At 39.9% G+C, this 13,846-nt stretch overlaps 1 pseudogene; it reads left to right on the top strand.

Moving 5' to 3' along the window:
• The first annotated feature begins 603 nt into the window (after nucleotides 1-603).
• Nucleotides 604-11,108, top strand: LOC125008978 (annotated as a pseudogene).
• Nucleotides 11,109-13,846: the final 2,738 nt, after the last annotated feature.

The raw sequence follows: 13,846 nt of genomic DNA, 5'->3' as shown, positions 1-13,846 counted from the left end.
TGCTCTGCTGACTCATTGTTGTCAATATTTCCTTCAGTGTCATTAGAGAGTTATTAGAGAGAATAATGTGCGCACAAATTTCAGCTGGTTTAAAGCTGCTGTTACCTGAGCTCAAGTTAAAGTATTTCCAGTGACAAGCAGAGGTCATGAACCGATAAAACAAACTCCGCGATGGTTTAATTTGTGTTCTTGTCGGAGACTTCCACTTGAATTACTCCTGGGTGTGGACAGTAGACTGTGTACTGACATCGACTGGCACACATCTGTCTGCAGAGCTCTGCGCGCCTGCCTTCAACTGGCTGTAAGGTGAGTCTGAAAACATGAAAACGCTAAATTTCTTAAACAAGAGGCACCGTACGCCCAAAGAAACTTTTTCGTACTGACTCAGAATTTCAAAATAATTCGATTATTTCCATGACAAAGAGATTGTATTAGCACTTCACTTCGTCAGCTATTATTATTTAGTTATACATTAGTTATACATATTGTATTGTAATTGTATATTTTTAATCGCATTATCAGAAATGCGCTGTGTTTGGAAATAATTTGACATCTGCCACTGTTATATTTGAAACTTTCTGAGAAATCAAAACTGAAACTGATGAGGGACTAAAGGAGGAATATTGTAGCGACCCTGCAGCGATGTGTTGTGTTATAATGTTCAATATTTGGGAAGATTTCTGACTATCTGTGAACGTGTGTAGTACGAGCAGGTATGCGGTTGGATGAGAAAGCGAGGGGCCGGGTGAGTGTGAGGGGGATGGAGACCGGTGTGTGTGCGGGGAGGTGAAGGAGCGGAGAATGAGGTGAAGGCTGAATATTTTTATGACCACTCCGCGTCATCCCTTAACGTCCGGCCGGACGCTACGTTATATTTGCATATCACCTTTCGTATTTCAGATGTCTGTTTATTTTAAGTTCAGTTTGACATCATGTTGATCCATAGTTTGGATGAGTCTTTTTGTGTTTGTTTATGACATGATCATATGAAGCTTAGACGATGCAGTTAGACCTTAGATGGTTTTAATACAATTGTGTTGATGTACTTTTTTTTTTTTTTTTTTTCACTTTAGCAGAACATCTGTCCACTATGAACCCTCAGCTAACAGTGAACCAGCAGAGAACGATTTGCTCTCAGCTGGGAAGGGTCAAACTACAGCTGCTGTACAAGGCCAGCGTCCATGGATACACCAGTGCAGCCTTCCACCAACGATGTGACAGCCGCTCTCCCACTGTGTCTGTGGGCTATAACGCCTCTGGATTTGTGTTTGGAGGCTACACCCAACAACCTTTTTCTAAGACTGGACAGTATGTCCATGATGACCAGGCCTTTCTTTTCACTTTCAGTGGTGAAAACCTCCTCAAATATCCAGTCACTCAACCTGCATATTCAGTGAAAATGATAAATACCTCTGGTCCTTACTTTGGAGAAGATCTAGTTCTAGCCAATGGAAACAAACCTGTAGTTCATAGCAATCCAGGAAATTACTACAACTTTAACGCTGCAGAAATGCACGGAAATGACCTGAGCCTGACTGAGTGTGAAGTCTACCAGGTGGAGGGTAAGTTCACTATAAATGACCATATTTGCTGTTGCAGGTCTGTTGTTCCATAAACTTTGTTTTTTTTTTTTTATCACGTATTTCTAACATACATTTATAATTAATCCCTAGCAGACAATACAACTATTTGGTATCCTAAACTAACTTATAACATTAATATCTTCAACAGAAATCACTGAACTTGAGCGTCCATGGAGGACTATGATCTGGGAATCTAAGTAAGACTGAGTCACCATGCTGCATGATCATATTAACATTAGTTAATTTTGCACAATTACAGACTGTAATCTATAAACAGTTTGATCAGCATGGGTTCCCCATGACTGGAAACTATACTGTGTATATTAGATTATGATCTCCTCATTTCTACAGGACAAGGACAGAGCTGATGGAGAGCATTAAAACCTACAAACCCACAGACAGCTCCGTGTCCCAGGTTCGGGTTTTGCTCATTGGACCAGTTGGAGCTGGAAAGTCCAGCTTCTTTAACTCTGTCAGCTCTGTATTCAGAGGTCGTGTCAGCAGCCAGGCCATGTGTGGCAGCTCTGACACCAGCCTCACTACACAGGTTGGTGCCATCAAGCTAATGATTTGTATTTATGGTCATTTTAAAATGAAAAACGTGAAAATCTGTAACTCCATCACTGTGTATCCGGCAGTTTCGCACCTACTCTCTGAAAGCTGGGCGGGAAGGCAAACCTCTGCCAATCATCTTATGCGATACCATGGGGCTGGAGGAAAGCAAAGGAGCAGGCCTTGATATAGATGACATCAGCAGTATTGTTGAAGGTCATCTGCCAGACCGTTATCAGGTACAGTATTTAATCAAGAAGGATGTTTGATACGTTGATTTAACTTTAGTTAATTAATTCCTTTCTCCTTAAACATTTGACTCAGTTCAACCCCTCTGCTGCGCTGCATTCGGAGAGCCACGGCTATCTCAAGTCTCCAAAGCTCAAGGACAAGATCCACTGTGTAGCCTACGTACTGGATTCCTGCAAGGTCTCCATCATACCTGCAAAGCTGGAGGAGAAGCTGAATGCAATCCGCAGAAAGATCAACTCAATGGGTCAGTAGAATGAAGTCCCTTATCCATACATTTACATATTTATCATGCTGTACTGTGTGAATGCACTCATCTACCAACAATGATAATCTTGCTTCCATGGAACCTGGGGGGTGGGAGATCTGAGGCACCAAGTGGACATTTTGTCCTCAGAGTTGATGTGTTTAAAGCAGTGGTCAGTAACAAATAGAAGTGGTTGAAGGAATTATAAGCAGTGAACTGGCAAATAGGGTCATGGTTCAAGGTTCATTAATGCAAGAAGGCATGAAGGGGATGGATAAGAAGGGTCAAAGAGGGTGGATGAAGGAGGGATGGGTATGGTGGGGGCTGAAAAGTGAGATGGAGAGGGTTAGAACACCTTCATAGATAAGTATGGGAAATAAAACACTGGGCTCTTCTTAATACTTGGTGGTTGAACATCCAGCAGCACATAGGATTGAATTTGAATTGCAGCAGCAGTATTTTTGAAGTATTGGATTATTGGAAATGTTCTTTCTGTTCTGGTTCTGCTCCAGGAATTCCTCAGCTGGTCCTGTTCACTAAAGTGGATGAAGCCTGCTCCCTGGTGAAGGAGGATGTGAGGAACATCTATAAGAGTCCATACATTAAGGAGTTGGTGAGGATTTCACACAGGCAGTAATCAGACATGATCTTCTGTCTTCACCTTAATCCATTTGCTCTGTGTGTTTTGTGATCCAGATGCAGGAGGTCAGCGCTCGTCTCGGTGTGCCACTGTCCTCTGTGGTTCCAGTCAAGAACTACAGTGAAGAGTTTGAGTTGGATGTGAACTGTGACATCCTGCTCCTCAGCGCCGTCATTCAGATCCTTCGCTCCATTGATGACTACTTTGATGACCTCAGTGACCAACTGAGCAGTGTTGAAACCAAACTTGTCTAATGAAATGTCTTGTGGCTAAATGCAGAAAAAAATTAGAAGATATTTGTTCATGAATATGTCCACATATCAGGGTATGACAGGTGAAGAAGAAGGCGTCTAATCCGACTGAAGTGATGAGATACTTGTTTGTCAGTTGTTGTTACTGTGCTTTAAGTTCTAGCTTGTGTTTGATAATTTTTTATTCCTAATTGTTGATTATGATGATGCCATATGTTTATCTCATGCATCAAGTCTCAAACAACTCAGCTCAATATTCACACTCTGCAATAAAGAATCAGCAGCATCCTTTATTTCTTCTGCTTGTTGTGTGACACACCATAGCATTTTAAAATCTCCTGGCTAAAAAACGCATTTTATATCCTTTACTGTAACTTTATTTTCTTTTATTTAATTTCTGTCACATGCTCCGCTGACATATTATCTGTAATATTTTCTAATTACTTTCCTGGTTGTTTAATTGAATCTGAGTGTAGGAGCAAGCCTTACATAAACAAGAGAGAAAATGATGTGCGCTGACGTAAGGCTTGCACTTTCATTCAAAACATGAAAAGTCTGCACAGTTTAACTGCGCTACTGGTTTTCAGAAAGTTTTTTTGTGCATGATTAAAGTGTAGTATTATGATGTTGTTTCATTGACTCTTGCCCAGCTCTGTTGACATTCAAGATGATGCTGTGGTAAATCTTAGATAAATGGAAGAGCATTTGCATTGTTTGCAGCTTTAAATAGTCTTCTCACTCTCTTAACCAGTTTCATGACATCATCAAATGGAGCTTTTGCAGCAGTTTGACACTTGTTGCCGATTTTCCTTCGGCCTGCTCTCCAACCCCTCTGACACAGAGAGTCAGAGAGGTGGACAGAGTCAGAGAGGTGTACATGCTGCCAGTTTTTCTCACCTGTTGTGATGTTTTGCAGACATTCAAACTAAAAACGAAGAATTTACATGGTTATAAAACCGAAATATTTTGGTGAACATCAAAAAAAAGTATAGTAGTTAAATGAAATGCAGCTTCAAGGGAACAAAGTCCAGTTCCATGACGAAACTGTAAATCGTCACAGTTTGTTTCTGCAGATCTGTTCTCTGGTACACTCCATTTGTTATTAAATTATATTATTATTGGAATGAGAAGAAGATATACATTTTTAAACTTAAGTTTATTTATTAAAAAAAAAAGGCTCCTACCCACTTATATTAATTGTATTTGGATCTCCCCTTTCATGAGTTCACAGTCTGCAAATATTTACACCATCTGTTAAATGAGCAGAGTTGGTAGTGTGAGAATTAAAATGCAGGACATTGTTATAAAACTAAACAACATTAACTGAAAGTTAATGTGAGATCATTTGGGTTTAAAGCACCTTAGTATATTTAACAGCTTTAATGTTAATGCAAGTACAATTTAAAGCTGGAAACACATACTGAGGATAATTCATATATACCATGAAATTCAACTACTGATGTTATATGTTAAGCCATCACAAAAAATGGGTTGTATATGTTTTGTAATATTGTTCATTTTGATTCATTTAAATTATTTTGCCTTTCAGAAGATACCACTGGATCTGCGTTGCAATGGAGGACAATAGTCTAGAAATCTGAGTAAGACTGAGTTATTAACATTCATTACTTTTCTACTATATATATATATATATATATATATGTATATATATAAATGGTCACACACTCTATTATTTGATTCGACTGCCTTTAGCTTTGATTCCAGCACACATTTGCTGTGGCATTGTTTTGATAAAAAGCTTCTGCAATGTTACAAGATATGTGATGGGAGAGTCTGACCACTGCACAAAGCCTTCTCCAGCACATCCTAAAGATTCTCAGTGGGGTTCAGTTCTGGACTCTGTCATGGCCAATCCATGTGTCAAAATGATGTGTCATGTTCCCTGAACCACTCTTTCACCACTGCACCACTGAGCCCCATGAATCCTGGCATTATCATCTTGGAAAACTGAAGGAATTGAAGGAATAACCTAGTCAATCAGTATATCCGAGTAGTTAGCTGACGTCATTCTTTGGCCATAAAGTTGACTTCTACTGCTGTCTTTCTTCCATTTGGTTTCACCACACATTTAAATGATTACTATTCCATCATCACCACATTTCTTCCTCGAAGATGATGGTTCCCAACTATCCTTCCAGTTTTTAATAATGTGTTGGGCAGTTTCTAACCTAATTGTAGTAGTTTCCACTTCAATCTGTCCTTAGATGTTTTCTTTGCTTGATGCATGCCAATGATTTGACTCTGCTCAAACAGACTAACATCTTTTCCTCGACCACGGAATGTGTCTTTCCACGTCGTTGTTTAAGAGATGAGAAGCTACTCATTGCATCAGTTGGGAGTTAAATAACTTTCAGTAATTATCCAATAGGAAGCTCCTATTTGCCAGGCAGTGTATTATACAATGAAATTATTTATCATGTTTTCCTGGGAGCACAACTACTGATATCTCAAACACGTTCATCATGTCTTCTTATAAACAATTATATAACTACTAATGTCATATGTTAGATGGCCATGTTCAAAATTATACAATCGAAACCATCTTCACATAAAAGGTCTTTATCTCCTCATTTCTACAGGACAAGGACAGAGCTGATGGAGAGCATTAAAACCTACCAACCCACAGACAGCTCTGTGTCCCAGGTTAAAGTTTTGCTCGTTGGACCAGTTGGAGCTGGAAAGTCCAGCTTCTTTAACTCTGTCAACTCTGTATTCAGAGGACATGTCACCAGCCAGGCCATGTCTGGCAGCTCTGCCACCAGCCTCACCACACAGGTTGGTGCCATCAAGCTAGTGATTTCTTTTTATGGTCATTTTAAAATGAAAATGATGAAAATCTGTCCATCAAAAAACATGGGTGTTAAGCACTGGGTCACGTTGACCCACAGTGGCAACACACTCGGTCACAGTCTCTAAGGAGTATCCCACCATCTGACCATGTAATTTCATTGTACAGTGACATGACAAGTAAAGCACTTTACCTTTACTTTGTATGTGGTAGTTAGGGTAGGTTAGGTACCTACTCTCTGAAAGATGGGCGGGAAGGCAAACCTCTGCCAATCATCTTATGTGATACCATGGGGCTGGAGGAAAGCGATGGAAAGGGGCTTAATACAGAAGATGTCAGCAGCATTCTTAAAGGTCATCTGTCAGACTGTTATCAGGTACAGTATTTAATCAAGAAGGATGTTTACATGTTGTTTACCACTTTAGGGCACAGAACCATACATGGTAAATTCATTAATCTTGATTTTCATCTCATCTTCTACTACCACTTATCTTCAGTAGGGTCACAGGGGTTGCCGGGGTACACCCTGGACAGGTCGCAAGTCTATCAAAGGGCTAGTCCTGAGAAAATCTTCACAAAAATGAATAAAAATGAAAAAGTCTTTTGGTCCCCTACAGTAACACTCAATAGAGAAAGACTATGTTGAATGTAGAAAGCAAATTTTACTCTCATCATTTTCATTAGTACGGAAGGGTATTAGGGCCATCCATGAGAAAAAAAAAATTACGTGTCACTACCAGGCTAGAACTCAGGACACAGATGGCAAGGCAGAACACACTGGCAACAAGAAAAAGGGAGACGCAGACTATTTGAACGCATGGAGGTAATGGGGAACAGGTGGAAGTAATCGGGAATCAGGGAAGACGATCAGACCAGTGACACATGAGGAAGGTCAAGTGACCTGAAACAAGAGGAGAGTTACTCTTCAAAATAAAACAGGAAATGACAAGACAAAATATGGAGACAAACCCAACTGCGGTGAGACAAAGAAGAGGTAGATTTTTTTTTTCATCATGCACTTTGAGAAAAAAGTAGAAAGTAGACCTTTAAACTGGCAGTACGACATGGTACCTCTGATACTCCGTGGAAGAACATTGGGGCTCATTTAATACTAAGAATATAAAACAAACTCCGTGATGCTTTAATTTGTGTTCCCTGTCGGAGACTTCCACTTGAATTACTCCTGGGTGTGGACAGTAGACTGTGTACTGACCTCGACTGGCACACATCTGTCTGCAGAGCTCTGCGCGCCTGCCTTCAACTGGCTGTAAGGTGAGTCTGAAAACATGAAAACGCTAAATTTGTTAAACAAGAGGCACCGTACGCCCAAAGAAACTTTTTCGTACTGACTCAGAATTTCAAAATAATTCGATTATTTCTATGACAAAGAGATTGCATTAGCACTTCACTTCGTCATCTATTATTATTTAGTTATATATTAGTTATACATATTGTATTGTATTTGTATATTTTTAATCGCATTATCAGAAATGCGCTGTGTTTGGAAATAATTTGACATCGGACACTGTTATATTTGACTTTAACTTTCTGATAAATCGAAACTGAAACTGATGAGGGACTAAAGGAGGAATATTGTAGCGACCCTGCAGCGATGTGTTGTGTTATAATGTTCAGTATTTAGGAGGATTTCTGACTGTCTGTGAATGTGTATAGTATGAGCAGGTATGTGGTTGGATGAGAAAGCGAGGGGCCGGGTGAGTGTGAGGGGGATGGAGACCGGTGTGTGTGCGGGGAGGTGAAGGAGCGGAGAATGAGGTGAAGGCTGAATATTTTTACGACCACTTCGTGTCATCCCTTAACGTCCGGCCGGACGCTACGTTATATTTGCATCAAGCAAAGACCTTTCATATTTCAGATGTCTGTTTATTTTAAGTTCAGTTTGACATCATGTTGATCCATAGTATGGATGAGTCTTTTTGTGTTTGTTTATGACATGATCATATGAAGCTTAGATGATGCAGTTAGACCTTAGATGGTTTTAATACAATTGTGTTGATGTATATATATATTTTTTTACTTTAGCAGAACATCTGTCCACTATGAACCCTCAGCTAACAGTGAACCAGCAGAGAACGATCTGCTCTCAGCTGGGGAGGGTCAAACTACAGCTGCTGTACAAGGCCAGCGTCCATGGATACACCAGTGCAGCCTTCCACCAACGATGTGACAACCGCTCTCCCACTGTGTCTGTGGGCTATAACGCCTCTGGCTTTGTGTTTGGAGGATACACCAAACAACCCTTTTCTAAGTCTGGACAGTATGTCCAAGATGACCAGGCCTTTCTTTTCACGTTCAGTGGTGAAATGCTCCTCAAATATCCAGTCACTGAACCTGCATATTCAGTGAGAATGATAAATACCTCTGGTCCTTACTTTGGAGAAGATCTAGTTCTAGCCAATGGAAACAAACCTGTAGTTCATAGCAGTCCAGGAAATTACTACAACTTTAATGCTGCAGAAATGCACGGAAATGACCTGAGCCTGACTGAGTGTGAAGTCTACCAGGTGGAGGGTAAGTTCACTATAAATGACCATATTTGCTGTTGCAGGTCTGTCGTTCCATAAACTTTGTTTTTTTTTATCACGTATTTCTAACATACATTTATAATTAATCCCCAGCAGACAATACAACTATTTGGTATCCTAAACTAACTTATAACATTAATATCTTCAACAGAAATCACTGAACTTGAGCGTCCATGGAGGACTATGATCTGGGAATCTAAGTAAGACTGAGTCACCATGCTGCATGATCATATTAACATTAGTTAATTTTGCACAAGATACAGACTGTAATCTATCTAACAGTTTGATCAGCAGGGGTTCCCCATGACTGGAAACTATACTGTGTATATTAGATTATGATCTCCTCATTTCTACAGGACAAGGACAGAGCTGATGGAGAGCATTAAAACCTACAAACCCACAGACAGCTCCGTGTCCCAGGTTCGGGTTTTGCTCGTTGGACCAGTTGGAGCTGGAAAGTCCAGCTTCTTTAACTCTGTCAGCTCTGTATTCAGAGGTCGTGTCAGCAGCTAGGCCATGTGTGGCAGCTCTGACACCAGCCTCACCACACAGGTTGGTGCCATCAAGCTAATGATTTGTATTTATGGTCATTTTAAAATGAAAAACGTGAAAATCTGTTACTCCATCACTGTGTATCCGGCAGTTTCGCACATACTCTCTGAAAGATGGAAGGGGAGGCAAACCTCTGCCAATCATCTTATGCGATACCATGGGGCTGGAGGAACGCAATGGAGCAGGCCTTGATATAGATGACATCAGCAGTATTGTTAAAGGTCATCTGCCAGACCGTTATCAGGTACAGTATTTAATCAAGAAGGATGTTTGATACGTTGATTTCGCTTTAGTTAATTCCTTCCTTTCTCCTCAAATGTTTGACTCAGTTCAACCCCTCTGCTGCGCTGCATCCGGAGAACCACGGCTATCTCAAGTCTCCAAAGCTCAAGGACAAGATCCACTGTGTAGCCTACGTACTGGATTCCTGCAAGGTCTCCATCATACCTGCAAAGCTGGAGGAGAAGCTGAATGCAATCCGCAGAAAGATCAACTCAATGGGTCAGTAGAATGAAGTCCCTTATCCATACATTTACATATTTATCATGCTGTACTGTGTGAATGCACTCATCTACCAACAATGATAATCTTGCTTCCATGGAACCTGGGGGGTGGGAGATCTGAGGCACCAAGTGGACATTTTGTCCTTAGAGTTGATGTGTTTAAAGCAGTGGTCAGTACCAAATATAAGTGGTTGAAGGAATTATAAGCAGTGAACTGACAAATAGGGTCATGGTTCAAGGTTCATTAATGCAAGAAGGCATGAAGGGGATGGATAAGAAGGGTCAAAGAGGGTGGATGAAGGAGGGATGGGTATGGTGGGGGATGAAAAGTGAGGTGGAGAGGGTTAGAACACCTTCATAGATAAGTATGGGAAATAAAACACTGGGCTCTTCTTAATACTTGGTGGTTGAACATCCAGCAGCAGATAAGATTGAATTTGAATTGCAGCAGCAGTATTTTTGAAGTATTGGATTATTGGAAATGTTCTTTCTGTTCTGGTTCTGCTCCAGGGATTCCTCAGCTGGTCCTGTTCACTAAAGTGGATGAAGCCTGCTCCCTGGTGAAGGAGGATGTGAGGAAACATCTATAAGAGTCCATACATTAAGGAGTTGGTGAGGATTTCACACAGGCAGTAATCAGACATGATCTTCTGTCTTCACCTTAATCCATTTGCTCTGTGTGTTTTGTGATCCAGATGCAGGAGGTCAGCGCTCGTCTCGGTGTGCCACTGTCCTCTGTGGTTCCAGTCAAGAACTACAGTGAAGAGTTTGAGTTGGATGTGAACTGTGACATCCTGCTCCTCAGCGCCGTCATTCAGATCCTTCGCTCCATTGATGACTACTTTGATGACCTCAGTGACCAACTGAGCAGTGTTGAAACCAAACTTGTCTAATGAAATGTCTTGTGGCTAAATGCAGAAAAAAATTAGAAGATATTTGTTCATGAATATGTCCACATATCAGGGTATGACAGGTGAAGAAGAAGGCGTCTAATCCGACTGAAGTGATGAGATACTTGTTTGTCAGTTGTTGTTACTGTGCTTTAAGTTCTAGCTTGTGTTTGATAATTTTTTATTCCTAATTGTTGATTATGATGATGCCATATGTTTATCTCATGCATCAAGTCTCAAACAACTCAGCTCAATATTCACACTCTGCAATAAAGAATCAGCAGCATCCTTTATTTCTTCTGCTTGTTGTGTGACACACCATAGCATTTTAAAATCTCCTGGCTAAAAAACGCATTTTATATCCTTTACTGTAACTTTATTTTCTTTTATTTAATTTCTGTCACATGCTCCGCTGACATATTATCTGTAATATTTTCTAATTACTTTCCTGGTTGTTTAATTGAATCTGAGTTGTAGGAGCAAGGGTTACATAAACAAAAGAGAAAATGATGTGCGCTGACCTAAGGCTTGCACTTTCATTCAAAACATGAAAAGTCTGCACAGCTTAACTGCGCTACTGGTTTTCAGAAAGTTTTTTTGTGCATGATTAAAGTGTAGTATTATGATGTTGTTTCATTGACTCTTGCCAGCTCTGTTGACGTTCAAGATGATGCTGTGGTAAATCTTAGATAATGGAAGACCATTTGCATTGTTTGCAGCTTTAAATACAGCTTTAATAGTTTTCTCACTCTCTTAACCAGTTTCATGACATCATCACATGGAGCTTTTGCAGCAGTTTGACACTTGTTGCCGATTATCCTTCGGCCTGCTCTCCAACCCCTCTGACACAGAGTCATAGAGGTGGACAGAGTCAGAGAGGTGTACATGCTGCCAGTTTTTCTCACCTGTTGTGATGTTTCGCAGACATTCAAACTAAAAACGAAGAATTTACATGGTTATAAAACTGAAATATTTTGGTGAACATCAAAAACTTGGCTTGTGTGAAAAGGGAACGAGATTAATTTAATGACAAACTATAGTAGTTAAATGAAATGCAGCTTCAAGGGAACAAAGTCCAGTTCCATGACGAGACTGTAAATCGTCACAGTTTGTTTTTGCAGATCTGTTCTCTGGTGCACTCCATTTGTTATTAAATGTCCTTAAAGTCTATAGTTCAGTTCTTTGCTCAGTATTGCACAAATACTTAAAATCAAACAAACAAGTAACATTGTCTTTAGTTGTACACAAATATTATTGGAATGAGAAGAAAATATACATTTTTAAACTTAAGTTTATTTATTTAAAAAAAAAAGGCTCCAACCAACTTATATTAATTGTATTTGGATCTCCCCTTTCATGAGTTCACAGTCTGCAAATATTTACACCATCTGTTAAATGACCAGAGTTGGTAGTGTGAGAATTAAAATGTAGGACATTGTTATAAAACTAAACAACATTAACTGAAAGTTAATGTGAGATAATTTGGGTTTAAAGCACCTCAGTATATATCACAGCTTTAACGTTAATGCGAGTATAATTTAAAGCTGGAAACACATAATGAGGATAATTCAGATATACAATGAAATTCAACTACTGATGTTATATGTTAAGCCATCACAAAAATGGGTTGTATACGTTTTGTAATATTGTTCATTTTGATTCATTTAAATTATTTTGCCTTTCAGAAGATACCACTGGATCTGCGTTGCAATGGAGGACAATAGTCTGGAAATCTGAGTAAGACTGAGTTATTAACATTCATTGCTTTTCTACTATATATATATATATAAATGGTCACACGCTCTATTATTTGGTTCGACTGCCTTTAGCTTTGATTCCAGCACACATTTGCTGTGGCATTGTTTTGATAAGAAGCTTCTGCAATGCCACAAGATATGTGATGGGAGAGTCTGACCACTGCACAAAGCCTTCTCCAGCACATCCTAAAGATTCTCAATGGGGTTCAGTTCTGGACTCTGTCATGGCCAATCCATGTGTCAAAATGATGTCTCATGCTCCCTGAACCACTCTTTCACCACTGCACCACTGAGCCCCATGAATCCTGGCATTATCATCTTGGAAAACTGAAGGAATTGAAGGAATAACCTAGTCAATCAGTATATCCGAGTAGTTAGCTGACGTCATTCTTTGGCCATAAAGTTGACTTCTACTGCTGTCTTTCTTCCATTTGGTTTCACCACATTTAAATGATTACTATTCCATCATCACCACATTTCTTCCTCGAAGATGATGGTTCCCAACTATCCTTCCAGTTTTTAATAATGTGTTGGGCAGTTTCTAACCTAATTGTAGTAGTTTCCACTTCAATCTGTCCTTAGATGTTTTCTTTGCTTGATGCATGCCAATGATTTGACTCTGCTCAAACAGACTAACATCTTTTCCTCGACCACGGAATGTGTCTTTCCACGTCGTTGTTTAAGAGATGAGAAGCTACTCATTGCATCAGTTGGGAGTTAAATAACTTTCAGTAATTATCCAATAGGAAGCTCCTATTTGCCAGGCAGTGTATTATACAATGAAATTATTTATCATGGGTTTTCCTGGGAGCACAACTACTGATATCTCAAACACGTTCATCATGTCTTCTTATAAAACAATTATATAACTACTAATATCATATGTTAGATGGCCATGTTCAAAATTATACAATCGAAACCATCTTCACATAAAAGGTCTTTATCTCCTCATTTCTACAGGACAAGGACAGAGCTGATGGAGAGCATTAAAACCTACCAACCACAGACAGCTCTGTGTCCCAGGTTAAAGTTTTGCTCGTTGGACCAGTTGGAGCTGGAAAGTCCAGCTTCTTTAACTCTGTCAACTCTGTATTCAGAGGACATGTCACCAGCCAGGCCATGTCTGGCAGCTCTGCCACCAGCCTCACCACACAGGTTGGTGCCATCAAGCTAGTGATTTCTTTTTATGGTCATTTTAAATGAAAATGATGAAAATCTGTCCATCAAAAAAACATGGGTGTTAAGCATGGGTCACGTTGACCCACAG

Source organism: Mugil cephalus, chromosome 6 (genome assembly GCF_022458985.1).
Source record: "Mugil cephalus isolate CIBA_MC_2020 chromosome 6, CIBA_Mcephalus_1.1, whole genome shotgun sequence".
NCBI lineage: Eukaryota > Metazoa > Chordata > Actinopteri > Mugiliformes > Mugilidae > Mugil > Mugil cephalus.
Note: the sequence above shows the minus strand (reverse complement) of the source record. Positions and strands in the feature narration are given on the sequence as shown.